The sequence below is a fragment of the Euprymna scolopes genome, chromosome 40 (assembly GCF_053919585.1).
Source record: "Euprymna scolopes isolate OS-2025 chromosome 40, ASM5391958v1, whole genome shotgun sequence".
Taxonomy (NCBI): Eukaryota; Metazoa; Mollusca; class Cephalopoda; order Sepiida; family Sepiolidae; genus Euprymna; species Euprymna scolopes.
The window spans coordinates 31,570,552-31,584,538 of NC_136521.1; the positions used below are offsets into that span (position 1 = coordinate 31,570,552).

The 13,987-nt window shown below is 34.3% G+C and overlaps 2 protein-coding genes across 3 annotated transcripts in view; one reads left to right on the top strand and one right to left on the bottom strand.

The window, feature by feature from the left end:
- The window catches only part of LOC145265470 (DDB1- and CUL4-associated factor 17-like), a 237,642-nt gene that overhangs the window by 38,430 nt on the left and 185,225 nt on the right, over window positions 1-13,987 (top strand). The gene's annotated exons all lie outside the window — the stretch shown is intronic.
- The window catches only part of LOC145265473 (opioid growth factor receptor-like protein 1), a 53,696-nt gene that overhangs the window by 24,483 nt on the left and 15,226 nt on the right, over window positions 1-13,987 (bottom strand). The window lies entirely within an intron of this gene.

Sequence of the window (13,987 nt, forward strand, 5' to 3'; positions counted from 1 at the left end):
AAGACAAAAAAAAAAAAAATTAGTCAAAATTTGTAGCAAATAACATTTTAGTTTTATGGATTAGTTTGGTAGATGATATGTTAGGAAGAAAATCAAGATGAAGAAAGTAACTGTGTCAGGCTGCATTTAATTGAAAATTGAATATTGAATAAGAAAAGAGTCACCATCTTCATTAAAAAAAAACACCTGCATCTCTACTAATAAAATGCATCAACTTTTATTCAACGGAGCATAATGAGAATCATGTTTCTGAATTTTTTAGATAAGGATCGATAATTTGAATTATTTGGATTATTCGGATTAATCTTTACATCTTGAGTGTTATTTAGTGAACGACTGGTTCCAAACAATCACACTTGATAGACTGTGTTAGTCAGAAAATGTGAGATGAAGGATATCTGCAGTATTCATGTCATGCAAGTTGCAGAGTGCTGGACCTACCATCAGTTGGTCCGTGCAAAGATTAAGTGTGTTGTGAAGCCCAAGATGAGGGGAGCTAGTGTGGCTATCCCAAAGCGACTTAATGTTGCCCGTCTAAGGGACAATATTGTGAGTGAGAAACTAGTTAAGGAGATGGAAGAGATTGACTGTGAAAACATTTGACCTGCTTTTAAGGAGTCTGTCTATGAGGTATGTGAGAGAGTATTAGGTTATTGTGAGCGTAAACATTAGGATTGGTTCAATGAGAATGATACTGAAATTCAGGCTCGGCTTGATTCAAAGGTCAGGGCATTGCATGCTTATCAGGGGGGTCGTTTGACAGATGGTGAGCAAGATCGATTGAGGGACAAGTTTAAGGCAATCAAGCACAAGATAGAGAGAAGGTTGCGAAATATGCAGGATGAATGGTGGAGGCAGAAAGCTGAGGAAATACAGCTTGCCTCGGATTCGAACAACACCAAGGTCTTATACAGCCTACTGCATGCGGTTTACGGACCATCCAGATCACCTATCACTCCTCTGCACTCGAGGGATGGTGGGGATCTTCTTCGAGACCCTACTGACATTCTTCATAGATGGGGGGAGCATTTCAATGACCTCCTGAACAGACCTTCTTATGTTGATCAGGAGTTTGTTAGGTCGATTCCTAGCAATCCGGTCAAGGATATCTTGACAGAGGTTCCTTCTCTCCAGGAGGTTGAAGCAGCTGTCCATAAGCTGAACAATGGAAAGTCTCATGACCTGAATCGTTTGCATGCAGAGATCTTTAAATGTTCTGGACCCAAGATGATGCCATGCTTAGCGGACTTGCTGCAGACTGCTTGGGGGATGAGTGCGTTCTGCAGGATTGGCGGGACGCATTGATGGTAGTGCTATACAAGGGGAAGGGTAGCAGAGATGAATGTGGAAATTATCGGAGAATCTTTTTGCTGTCAGTAGTCGGTAAGGTGCTCTGTAGGATCATGCTAGAAAGAATGCTGGAGCACATTGCTGACGATGTTTTGCCTGAGTCGCAGTGTGGTTTCAGAAGATGTCGAGGGACAATGGATATGATTTTTACAGCCAGGCAACTATAGGAGAAATGTATAGAACAGCAAAAGGGACTATCAGGTGTTCATCGATTTAACCAAGGCCTTTGATACAGTCAATAGGGATGCTTTGTGGGAGATTCTGAAAAAGCTTGGCTGTCCTGACAAGTTTGTAACCATTTTAAAGCTCTTCCATGATGATATGAAGGCTGTGATCAACGTTGAGGGAAAGCTGGCTGATCCTATCTCAGTAGAAAATGGTGTTAAGCAGGGAGACATTCCAGCACCCACACTCTTTGCATTATATTTCACCATGATCTTTCGGATGGCATTTGGGGGTTGCTCTGATGGTGTCTATATTCGTTACCAAACTACTGGGGAGTTGTTCAACATTAGGTGCTTCAATGCAAGTACAAAGGTACTCACCAACACGATCCGTGACTTGCTCTATGCGGATGACTGTGATCTAGTGGCTCATACGGTGGCTGATTTGCACCATCTTGTGGACACCTTTGCGGTTGCCTGCAGCGCATTAGGCCTGACTATCAATCTAAAAAAACTGTCTTAATGTATCAGCCTGCTCCGGGCATGCCATACTATGAGCCATCAGTTTATATCTGTGGGTCAAGGATAGCAGTTGTCACTAAGTTTGTACTTGGGTAGCACACTGAGTATGTCCGGTGCCCTGGATGATGAGGTATCGTTACGGATCAGCAGAGCAAGTGATGCCTTCAGAAAGTTGGACGGGCGTTTAGGGAGTTGAGTTAATGCTTTTCGGGCACTCCCTAATAAAATAAATATTTCAACACAAGCTACCGAATAAACGAACAAACGACTTCGTAAAACTTGCAAGGAAAAGGTTTATTGAAGCAAGGGCATGATGCCATTTAGATATAGCTAGGATAGAACTCGTCTGCCTTTGCCCAGTAGTTAATCCCAAGTGGGAATTGTAGATACCGGTGTAGGCAGAGAGAGAGTGTGAGGAAACAGGTCCGCTCTCTTTGACGTCTCGCGGGAAAAAAGGGTAGAGTTTTTCTCGACCGGGACGGAAGCAGTTATAGTTCCTTAAGGGGGTAAGGAAGATTCGTGCGCTATGCCTCTGATTGGTCAGTATGTGCCATATCGCACAGTCAGGGGAGGCACTGACACACAAGAAAAGAGTTCTATTTGTTTCTGCTACAGGCGTTTGTGGAGATGTCATGGGATCTTGCTGCCAACTAAGATTAAGGTTTATGCCGCATGCGTTCTCTCTACTCTTCTCTATGGTTGTGAAACTTGGACAACATACAGGGAGCATTTGAGACGTCTCAAGCGGTTTCACTAGATGTGCCTACGGCGAATCTTAGGTGTGGGTTGGCAGATGTATGTCAGTGATGTGGAGGTGCTTGAACGGACCCAATGTCTTAGCATTGAAGCTCACATTATCAAACATAGACTGAGATGGAGTGGACATATGGTGAGGATGTTAGATAGTCGACTTCCCAAACAACTCCTTTATGGCAAGCTTGCCAGGAGAAGACATCTGGCTCAAAAGCCTAAATTGAGATTCAAAGATTGTTTAAGGTCCACCTTAAAAAAATGTGAGATAGATGAAAGAACCTGGAAGAGTCTTGCTTTGGATCACGGAGCGTGGAGAAGGACCTTGAGGGGAAGTGTAGGTAAGTTTGAGGCGGATCGGACCCAGTATGAAGCACAATATCTGGAAAGGGAGGGTGAAAGGAGCTGTGGATGGGAGGAGGCGCCAAATTGGTCTGAAGTGTGAGGTGTGCGGAAGATTATATCTAGCAGAGTTGGGCTGATGAACCACCAGACTACTCATCGGTGCAGTGGGCCACAAAGCAATCTTGAGTTGCCAGAGCTAACCTGTGTCAACTGCAGACGGACGTACAAAACAGCAGGTGATTTGAAACGGCATTTGATCAAACATAAAAGAGAACATCAAGAACATGCTGCTAGTGGCACACATTTCTGTACAATGTGTACCAAGGAATGCCAGAGTTTGGCAGGGCTTAAAAGCCACCTTCGTGCGGCCCATCACTGAATGTTTTCATGTTTCTGTATACCTTTTTTTTTGTGCTATATCAACTAATGGCAATGTTCGAAAAGGAATTTGCTGCCATCATCATGTATGTATGTATGTATGTATGTATGTATGTATGTATGTATGTTATACTGATCTTGTGAAAATCCATTGCCTCTGTCGAAAGTTTTAGGCAGACATACATACATACATAACAGACAAGTGAGATTTATATAATAGATGGCCTTTCTGGAGCCATATTGACCCGATATAAGCCTACATTTTTCTTCAATGAACCACTTAATTAATAACAGATTCCAGGGCAGTGTCACCTCGTCTCCCCTCTGCCCCTCTCTCTTGGGTCTTGAGGCTGCTGCTATGTCAACTCACTCACATACTGTCATAAACATATGCACATAGATATTAATGAACACACAAAAACACGACTCTATAACTCTTTCATTATTGTCTGCTCATCATAAAATTTATACATTAAAATATTGCTAACCTTTCTCATTGAACTTTTTTTTACTATGACAACAAATGAGCATTAACTCTCATTAATAACTTTTAACCAAATATAATGTGTATAATTGAATGGAGAAGTTTTCATTACGATTTTCAGACCCATTGATTATGCACGGCACCTAAATTATTGACTCTAACTTCTTTAATATCTCAGCTAAAGAATCCCCCTTGTTTTACAAGGACTCTAAGAATACTAACAAACATTCTGTTTTCATCTATATATATAAATGGCAAAATGGCCATGCACATTTTTGTACACCCAAGAAAGGCTTTTTTCACCAGGGTTACATTTATTTAGAAGTTTCCATATACTTCCTAAATTATAATATCTACAATTTGCGAATGAACATAGTCTCTATATTTATTTTGTAAAAAATTCCCTCAATTCCATCCTTTCGCATGTTTCTCCATCTTTTTCATATAAATAAAGCGAAGCAATTGGAGTGAAGTAGGCTGCCTGGCTTTCCTGCCATGGACGTCTTGAAAGAAATTAGCTTTGATCAATGTGGGGAAAACCCTTCATATCAGACAATTGCTATTCATTTAAGAGTGCTTCCTTTTTCGGGGGAGCTTGGTTTCCCCAACATCATGGAGAAACAAATAAATGAAACGGTGGAAAGCTTAACTGGCCTTCAGCCAACGTTCATTTCCGCACCTGTGTGATTCTTAACTTTTTTATGCAAGTCAACTTTTTGATTGGCATCGCTAAATTTGAATGCTTTACAGTTCTTGTGGCGTCATAGCTTAGCGGTAAGATCACGTTTTCTTTTCTACCTTTGCGTCACGGGTTCGAGCCTGCCCCCCTCCTTCTAAAATTTTTTTTTTCTAAACACACACCTACGAACACCCAGGCAATGCCGGGCACCCCCACTAGTATTGATGTAAATGTCCATTATAACCATATCTAAAATATATTTGTAAATTTGTTTTTGAATTCATTATTTTGCTTGTGTTTAATATAAAACATTTCTCTCACTCTCACATATTGGCGTATAAACCTAAAAACAATTTTCACTGAAAATGTTTCCATAAATTTGACTCATCCCAAAAATAGTTCACCCAAACTGGAATCCCTAAAGGAAACCCTCCAAAGATATTCCCAAGGCGATCTGTACACTTGTTCCACCCCGGATTACCCTACTACTTTTATTATTACCATTGTTATTGTTGAAACATAATTTTTAGAAGTTTAGTATCTGTTCTAATGCTACACTGAGTTGGAGAAATCGTTATTGAGTGAGGCAATTTTTATTCTTGTCCGGATTCAAAATGTTCCTTTTTGGGGAGCTACATTTTCCTCACATTAAAAAAAACAACCTTGTCTCTAACTTTGTCCTCATGGAGAAGTAAATATGGCAAATCAGAAAGAAGCCCATCTCAAAGTTTGCAGTAAACAGTGTTTGGTCAGATTTGGTCCCTGATATTAAAGATATATCTTGCTTTGAATTGCTTACTCTTCTGGTTTAGCAATTTTTGTACTAATTTTTAAATTGCTAGGGTATTTTATTAATAGGGCTATGACAACAGAATATTCTTTTCATTGCTTTGACTTTTAAGTATGTATCCGTTAATATCATATGATTTTATATAGACGGATGTGGTTCTCAGTTGATTAAGTGTGTCTGTGTCAGATATATACCTGAGAGTCAAAAGAATGAAAAGAATATGCTGTTGTCACAGCCCTATTTATTAATTAACTTTTAAGAGTAGTTAAAAAAGATCCTCACCTCCCCATGTTAAGAATGGTTTTCTATATAATCTTCTCAAATTTACTGATCGTGCTTATTATTAATTTTATGATTATTATAATTATTTAGACAGCCACAGTTAACATGGACAGAGGGGTCTTTGTTAACTATTCTGTCTTTTCACCTGACAATTTGGTTATCTTCAATTTTATTTACCTATTGCTGACAAATGATTGTAAAAAGATTTCTGCAAACATGTCGGCTGCCTGAATTTTAACAAAACATCGAAATAAATGATATGAGATTTTTTTAAATTAAAAAAAAAAACATTAAAAAAATTAAATAAAATATTTTAAGCTAAAAAAAACATTGGAAAAAATGAAATGGGATTTATAAAAAAAAAACAACTTTAAAAACATTTCAAAGTGAGAAATACAAAACCTCTCATTCCATCTTATTATTTGAAAAAAAAAAATCTTGTTGTAAAAAGCATTTCGTTTTAGTAAGACAACTTGTAACAAATAAACATTTCACTCATTTCATAAATATATTTTTATTATAAAAACTCAAATAAATAATTTTTTATGTAAATTATTTTTAAAAGTTATTTTTGGTTGTTTATTTTAAAAATATTTTAAAAGTAAAAATGAAATATATTTTTCATCATAATGTGGAAAAAAATCTCATTTCATTTCACTTGTGGAAAAAAACTTGCAGTAAAACCACATTTCAAAGCAAGAGATTTTTTGGGTCTTCACCGAGCAGCTGACAAGTCTGCAAAAATTCTTTTACAATCTTTTGTCAAAAATGAAAGACTAAAGTTGAAGATAACCAATAATTTGATAAATAAATTAATACATTTAGGAAACTGAAGGTTATATTACAGATAAAGTTTCATATCAGAAACCTAGGTACCTCCAACGCGAGACAAACTTACACCCCCCTCCTATATATAACACGATGTAACTGTAACTCATTACTTTTGTACCATTTAAAACAAGAAGCTTCAAAGAAACTAGTAATATTTTTAAAAAATTTTTACAGTGTACGAAAATAATGAAAATACAAGACCAAAATCATGTTTACATTATCGCCTCTTTAAAACACTGTTCATATGTAGAGATCATTTTGAAGCCATAAACACACCAGTGTTTAAAATATCTAAAATCAATTAATGGTCAGATTTTCATGAAATTTTCAATACGTATTCAATTTTAAATCAACTTGTATTTTAAAAGCAGTTTTCATTAAATATGTGAGGGGAAATTTTTTTTTTAGTGTTCTCACCCCTCTCTCCCCCATATTTCATATTATGAAAACTAAACAAAATAAATTTAGGTCCATAAAAATTGCAAAATTTTACAAAGCTAAAGAGTTTAAATAATCAAAAAATAGTTATTTTTATACATATACATAAACTCATTACTTACTTTATTTATCTTAAAGTTATAAATAAAAAATGGACATAAAATCATTATGTTTAAAAAAAAAATCAACTTTTTTTTTTTCAATAATGTATACTATAATTAGTTAAATTACAACCAAAAAATAGAATTCTAAAAGATAATTAATTTTTAAAGGATTTAAATAGAACAATATTTAACGATATGAAGTTTTAAATAGATTTTTGAGTTTTCAATTTTTTAAAAATATTTTCACATAATATACCAAATGATTATTCACAATTATAAAATAGCAAATTTAACTACAACTTGAAATTATTTTAAGAATTTTTGTTTCTGGCATAGAAGGGGGAGTAAACTCGATTTTAGCGCCAGTTTAAAAAAAAATGGACAGAATTAATAAAATCAACATAAACAATAGCAAACGAAAAACACTGCTTCCCTGATTCAATTAAAGCATCCGTAAAAAGTATGCACAATTATGAGATAGACACAAAATGATGACGTAACTAACAGTGTGTAAAACCTTGGCGATTTCACACAACAATTTGATCCTTACGGAAACCAAATCTGACTGAACACCGTTTATGCGAAGTTTGAGTCAGGCGTTCTTCTGGTTCCTATTTACAATGCCTCCCCACGAGGCAGAGTTAGACACCAGGGTCGTTTTTTAATGTGGAGAAAAGGAACAAAAATAAAAATTGTCTCAGTCGTGAAGGATTTCTCCTTCACTGACAGAGAACAAGAAATTGAAGTGTAGCATCTAAAGATCAGATACTACACTTTGATCTTGACCCGAGGCGTTGTTCTGGTTTGTCACAAGGAAATAGGAATATGATTTAAAAGAAAGAAAAGAAAGTATGCGTACGTACCCGTACTAAGGGAGTTTACTTATACTTGACTGAAATTACTGAATTTAAGCATAAAGAGTTATCGTTCTTCATCTAAACGAATTAATGCGAAAGTGGGACTAACTGTGATGTCAAAACGTCCCATTTCAATTCAATTTTAACGTCGTTTTTTTTATATACTGTTTATGTATATGCGATATCAGTCGCAAGGTTAACAAGATATATTACCCCTCCTTCAAACACAAAAACCAAAATTTATTTTCCTTAGAAATATTTGACTATATGTCCTTAAAACGCTATCTGGTAAAGAAGTGAATACTGTGGTGACCCGGAAGTAGGTGATAATTTTACATTTAATTTATTTACAAAATACTGTATTACTATGCAGAAATATAAATGTAATGTGAACAATTAACTCCCTGCTTAGGATGCCCTTATACATATCGCATCAAATTTACAGTAGCCCGTTACGTCTTAGTTGTAATCTGCTTTGTTTGGAGTGAATTAAAAAGAGAAGAAATTTTAGACCAAATAAGTAAAATAGGAAAATTCTTTTCAATTGTACATAGTCTACAAAGGAAACAATTCAAGTACACACCAAGGGTATCCTCTCTAAATGGCCTATAAAAAGGTAAATGTAAAGTTTAGGTTAGAGATAAGCCGATAATACTAACATATCTACTAATTTAGAAAGTTATTTTTTTCCAATTCATATGTACTTTTTATTTTTTATGGAAATCGCTCTAAACAAGTCATGAAGCCACTTGATGTAAGGAGCTAAAAAAAAAAAGAAAGAAAAAGAAAACACTTTAAGATGATAAACTAGCTAACAATAAATGTTATATAGTTAGATTCCAACTCAGAAAACAATTCATCCCCTTTGTCAGGATGTTTCTCACCATATTTTGATAGAGCCACGTAACCCTAAAAACCCCAACAGCAATTGTGTTGCTGAGAGGGCCGTCCAAGACATCCAGTGAAAATTCCTCGTTAAACCCATCTCATCTGCACATTTTATACATAATACATAAAAAGAGCTACATCGCAATTGGAGATGTGTTACCTCCACAGTGACCGAATGAAAAATAATGGATATAAATGGTACTTAGTCTCATCTAAGCAAAACAATTGGAGCCATGTTCAAAAGTTTTCTAGCTCCCAGTTAAGAGCTAACATATACAAAATCCACAAGGATGACTACTTCAAAGTTCCTAGTTATCCAGATCATAGCCCAAGGATTAATCCTGGACATCCAAACAGCAACGAGGACGATAGTGAATTGGTCTTGCCTGCTAGGCCTGCCATTCCAAAAACAATTAGCAGCGTCCCCCCCCCCAACAAGGAATTACCACAAAGCAGTCAATCAACCATCCATAGAATTGGATGAAAAAAATGTGTTAATAATAACGAATTGGACTAAATAATTACAAAAGTTAAAAATAATGATATTTTAATGAGAAAAGAAATGTTGTTTTATTGGAAAAAATTGCTGTTATGTTGTTTGATTTAAAATAATAGGTACGTGCACTAATATGGCTGAAACTGATAAGGAGACATGGTTTTGAAAGTCGGCTTATCACAATTTTTTATAGGTTTTTATAGGTCTGATTGTGTTTGAAAGATTAAAGCCTAAAATTAATCTTTAAAGAGAAAAAAAAGATTTTTACATGTAAAAAAAAAAGTTATAATGAAAAATGTTTTCACGGCAGTAATGGAATAAGCTAAATTTGAAAGTTAAATTCATTGTAAAAATCCCTTGAAAGAAAAATATCAGTTTTTTGGGATTCTTTAAAAATATAATTATTAAAGTAAAGTCTTAAGATATTGAATTAAATAAAACACCACATTTGTAAAAAAAAAAAAAAAAAAAAAAAAAGAAATTAGCTTAATTAGCCAACAAAAGCAAGAGTTTAGTAATGATTTCAGCTTTGCACAAACAAAACAAATGAAAAGTCGTTGTGCACAAGCCCAAAATGTCAGGAAGTGAATTTTATTATGAAATTTATAATGGAATTGAAACATTATTATACTTTAATTTCTGAAGATTATTAAAAATATTCATTTATTTAGGCAATCCTATTTGTTGTAATAAAAAGGAAGTGGTTTTTTAGAATATCTATTTACTTTTACAAGATGACTCGGTTTATTCTCAAACGTGTTGTAACGAAAAATTAAATTAATCCTTTTTAAATTAAAGTAAAAGTGCGTTTTAAATATATAAAAAAAAGTCAATTATAATTACACTGACAATTTATTCATTGAAAAAATAAGCAAAAACAATTTATCATTTAAACACTATTGTGTTTGAATATATGGTTAAGTGACAGTTTTAATCATTTAGAACGGATTTAAAGCTTCACCGCTGACTCATTTTTCGATCAAATTTAAAACAATTATTACAGTTTATAGATAACCTTTTCAGCTATATTGTGAAAAAAAAATTTTTCGATTTTCGTTCAGTAAAACAAAAGTTAGGATGAATTTACTGGTGTTCAAAATTGTAAACAGAGAACAAGTAAATTTACTGAAAGCCTGGAAAAACCATGGATTATAATAGAAAAATGTGAGCATGAAAAGTAATATGGCTAAGTTTAAACATGGAAAAGTAAAGAACTAGTTTAAACTGGAAAAGAAAAGAACAAGATATTCTCGTAAAAAATATAATAAATTTATAACTTAAAATATTGCAGCATTAAGAATTTTTTTAATTCAATTTATAACATTATATAATCAATTCTTAATGCTGCAATATTTTAAGTTATAGATTTATTATATTTTTACTAGAATATCTTTTTCTTTTCTTTTCCAGTTTTAACAACTAGTCTTTTACTTTTCCATGTTTAAGCTTGACCATATTACTTTACATGCTTGCATTTTTCTATTGTAATTATTAATTAAAGAGAATAGGGTGCAAATCCTATCTGTTTCCTTTTTATGTATTTATTTTTACAGTTTTTCCCATCCGTATTTGTCTAAATTAATCCTTATTAAAAATACCATTTTTAAATTATTTTTTATTTAGTGATCTCGAATCTTAATTTTGTTTATTAATTTTCAGGATTAAAAAAAAAATTCTTACGCTGATGTTCACACCATCATGCATACAAGAAAAATATTATAACATTACATTTGAAATTTTTGTGAGAATTGTTATACTTAAAATCACATGTAATATTTTTTTCAATTATATTATTTTTTTTGTGTGAAAATATTGAATAAACAATTCAATGATAATATCCATAGTTTAAGATATTAATTTTTCTTCCAGTTATATTGATTTCATTAACATGGACTTTAGGGACATTTTTCGTAATGTTCCTGAAATATTAAAGAAAAAAAAAATTTAATTGTTAACATCTACAATGTTTTAATTTTTTTATATAAAAAGCAAACAGATTCATGTATCTTTTTCGTTTTTCTTTTTTTTACTTAAAACTTTAACTTAAACATAGGTGTTTTTTGTTTACAAAAAATGATACATTTTCACTAAGATTGAAAAAAAATAATGGGTTCATTATATTCTGTGATTGTTAATTGATAAATATTGAAAATTTTCATTAAAATTGGTTGATATCCTGAATTTTGTTCAATCTTTAAATGAAAGGAGGGATCAAAATGTTTATGGAGTTTAGGGATTGGCCATTCATTTTGCATGTACCTATAAAATAAAATGTTTTATTTTATTGTGACTGAGGAAAATGTTCCAGTTGACTCTCCCATCTTGATAACCAATATGTATAGACATGCTCGACATTTTAGACATAGTCCTTCAGGTAGGTGGGTTTTGCTCTATCTTACAAACTTTTAGTGCTTGACTGCATTAGTCTATATCTTCAGACAAAATGAGTAAGAAAAAAAAATGTGTCACTCCAGTATCAAGTTACAAACGATCAAACTGAGTATGACAAAGTTATTTGTCCTTCTTATCTGTTTGGTGTTATTTATTTGACACTTGTGCATTACATAGACGGCACCATTTTTTTTGTGTGTTTCACTAAACTGTTGCCAGGTGTCACTTCTCTCCATCCAAATTTATTAATTTAAAAATTAAAACTATTGTTGACAATTCAACAGGTGCCACAAAAAAAATTTAAATTATATTTTGTTACATTGACAATTTTATTTTAATTAAAAAAATGTTTTGTGAAAAAAAAAAAACAATCGTTTTATTAAAATTATATTTTCTTAACGCAAACTTATCAATAAATGTTTTTACATATATTGATACATTTTTATACAGTAAATGTTTTGGTTTTCAAATATCGTTTTGTTTGGAAAAAAAAATATCTTGTTTGTTATTTATTTGCCATGTTATTTGACCAAGAAGAAATTGGAGTTATCGCCCCCTAACAACGGCGCAGTCCATGTAATGCAGAAGTGCCATTTACTTTATTCTATTTTTCATTAGTTTTATATTTTGTGTTTGTATGCTCATGTATAAAATGTCTTCATACCTTTAAATGGTTTCATGTAATATTTCTTGATTTACTGGCGTAATGTATTTTGGAATTCATAAATAAAAATGTTAATAGAAATTCCTCGTAATTTGAGGCAAGTTATTTCCCTTGATATGTCAAGTGGACATCGAACTTAAAAAATTTTTTTTAAAAACTTTCTTTGGAGACGGCAGTGATTGTAGAAAAGGTAATCATAATTTTATTGGGTTGGGAAGTAGCATAATATACACAGTTCAAGTCTTTTTTTTATTTTTATTTATTTTTTTTTTTATTACATTTTCACCCCAAACAAGGCACATTGCCACTTTGGTGTAGGGGGCTACTATCAGGGGAAACATCTACTGGGGTACTATGTAGGGATTAGGGCAACGAGATGTTGGTTCACGTTGCACTTGAACTTATGCATGTCAGTACAGTTGGGGAAGCAGTGACCCGGAATGGAATTCCAAAGTCTAGCAGTTCTGGGGAAGAAACTACTGGACTAGAAGGATCTTTTACATCTAGGGATCTCTACAGTGTGGGGGTGGGATTTTGCAGCTTGTCGGGTCTGTCGAGGGTGTTCACGTCGTGGGGGCACAAGTGCTTGCAGTTCTTCAGAGCATTCACCATTATAGTACTTGTAGAACAGGCAGAGGGATGCAACGTTTCGACGATGGGACAGAGGCTGAAGTTTTGATGCCAGTTTAGGACCTATCAGATTTGCGACTCTCTTTTGAACCCTGTCAAGGAGCGAGAGACTAGTAGCCGATGCACCGGCCCAAATATGACAGCAATACTCCATACATGGGCGAATAGTGGCCTTATAGAGGTACAGGATACTTTCGGGTGTTAAAAGTTTTTTAGCACGGTAGAGAGAGCCCACCTTCCTTGCAGCGGCCCTGGCAATGCCCTCGATGTAACTGTTCCAACTCATGTTTCCAGTGAACGTTAGGCCAAGGAGCTTGAGAGACGTACTCTCAGATAAAGAGTCGTTGGCCATTGCTATAGGTGGTAGAGAAGGTTTCTTGTAATTATTGAATGAAACCAGTTTTGTCTTGGTGGCATTGAACGTTACCATCCATTTTTGTCCCCATTCCACTACTGATTGGAGGTCATCCTCTAGTGTTTCTGCCATTACTTTAGATATATGTTCGTTTGTTTTCCTGTCGTGCCTGCTATAGAGTGTGGTGTCATCAGCATATATCCCCATCTCAGAGGCAATCTTGTCGGGGAGGTCATTTATGAATATCAGGAACAGCAGAGGTCCCAGGATAGATCCTTGGGGCACTCCCGCATTTATATCATATTGTTTAGATGTACGACCGTCGAGGACAACCTGGATTTTTCTCTTATCTAAGAAGGATTTAATTACGTTAAGTATTCTACCAGTGATACCGTAAGATCTAATCTTCCTGAGGAGACCCTCATGCCATACCCTGTCAAAAGCCTTAGATATATCTAGAGCTACCGCTCTTCCCTCTCCCACTTTGTCCAGTGAATGGTATATGCGTTCAGAGATTACAGTGAGGATGTCTGCCGTGGAACGGGCTTGTCTAAATCCATATTGACGGTCGGTCAGAAGTTTAGCATCT